The sequence below is a fragment of the Peromyscus leucopus genome, chromosome 1 (genome assembly GCF_004664715.2).
Source record: "Peromyscus leucopus breed LL Stock chromosome 1, UCI_PerLeu_2.1, whole genome shotgun sequence".
NCBI lineage: Eukaryota > Metazoa > Chordata > Mammalia > Rodentia > Cricetidae > Peromyscus > Peromyscus leucopus.
This window is the reverse complement of record NC_051063.1, coordinates 146547486-146549476: the sequence shown is the minus strand read 5'-3', so window position 1 is coordinate 146549476 and position 1991 is coordinate 146547486.

Sequence of the window (1991 nt, the reverse complement as noted above, 5' to 3'; positions counted from 1 at the left end):
GCAAAAATGGGTTTCTGAGTCTTTGCTTTCTGGAGCAGCCTGAGAAAGGTTCATTCTCTGACAGGTCACCTGGTGCAGCTGGGCCACAGCTGGAGTCCATGCTGGTTCAGACTGCACAGAAGTGGCCATGCCAGGTGACTGCATATTTCGTAGCCTAAAACAAGTGAGATGTCTCCTCTCAGCTCTGGAGGTCAGAAGCCTAAACGAAGATATCAGGAAGGCTGGGTGTCTTCCCTGCTGCTCCTGCTGGTCACCACAGTACTGAATGTCCCTTGCCTTGTAACTGTGTCACCCCAGCTACTTCTTCACGTGGCATTGTCCGTTGTCCCTGTGGGCATGTTTGTCCACTTTGTCAGAATCCTGCGTGACCTCATCTTTACACCTGCAAAGACCCTATATTCCAAGTAAAGCCACAGTCACTGGTCGCAGATGGACATGACCTTGAAGGAGACACTAGCTCAGTTCAGTTTTATTTCTTTGGAATATTTACATATAGTGATGTGTAAGAGAAAAACTTTGTGAGTTGGGGTCTCTGTGTGTATCCCAAGCTGGCCTTGAACTTGCTGTGTAGCCCAGGGTGGCCCTGAGTTTTCTATCCTGCCTTGGCCTCCCCAGTGCTGGCATTAGAGTTGGGTGCTCTCTTGCCCACATCAGAAACACCTGATGAGAGATAGCCAGCTCCATCTACTTTGCCTGCTCTGTAAACATGATTCTTAAAAAAGAAAAAAAAAAATAGTGGACAAGATTGTAGATGCCTATAATCTCAGCACTTAGAGGATGGAGGCAGCGGATGAATTCAAGGCCATGCTGAGCTGAGGTTTAGGCCATGCCTCAAAAATAAAATTAATTGACATATTTATACTTATCTGTGGGTTTTAGTAATAGTTTGCTATGTGTATCTAATATTCAATGGTCAGATGGTGGCAATTAGTATATCTAGCTCCTCAAAATATTACCAGTTTCTCTTGGGTGTTTACTCAGTAAATGGGGTTGCTGGAGTATGGCCCTTCTCAGTTTGGGGGACCTTCACATTGTTTATGTCCCATGACTTTGCCCCTGCACATCCTACCCAGGATCCCATCTCCATTTCTGCATCATGTGCACTGTTTGTTACTTTAGCTATTTTTGCCTTTTGTTTTGAATGTAGCTTTCCAGTTGGAGTAGCATTATCTCATTGTAGTTTTGATGTGCAGTGCTCTGATTCTTGACATCAAACACTTCTTGTTGGTGGTTTGCCTGGCCAAGGAGTCAGTTTCCAGTTTAGGAAGAAACCCTATCTCAAGGCAGAAAAGTAGAGAGTGCTGGAGGATGATGCCAGATACCCTGCTCTGGCCTCCACATGCAGGTGCACAGGTGTGCACACCTATATACCCGTGCACCACACACACAAGATGCCAATATTGGAGTACCTGTAGTAATCAAAACAATTGGATGCTTATTCAGTTAGAAATGCTCATTTTAAAAACCAGTAAGATCATAGTCAAGTAGAAGTGCGCATGTCCAAAAGTTCAGTGAGCCATGGCTGGCAAGGATGCGTGCTGGCAGCGTCTACTACCATGCCACTTGCCTTTTTAAGAATTTCAATTATTTGTTTTAGTTAGAGGCCTTGCAGTTGCTAGGTAAGCATTGTATTGCTGGGTTTTATCTCTATCCCTGTTCCTTTTTATCTCTGCTATTTGTTCTCAAACTTCTGTGTGCAACCCTCTTGTCTCAGTGTCCGCAGGAGCTAGGGCTACAGGCAAGTCCCACAAAGCATAACTCTTTCATAATTAGTAAAGCATATCAAAGAATGAGTACCCAAGATTATACATTGTAAAAAAAAAAAAAACAAAAAAAAACAAGGCTAGCCTGGAATACTACACACCTGTGAAAAGGTTGCATTGCATCCGGGTTGTAGATATGAAATTTCTCCAGCAAAACAGAAGAGAGTATACTAGGCCTCCATTTGTTTAAGAAAAGTATTGGGGCAGGAGCAGCACACATTCGCATCT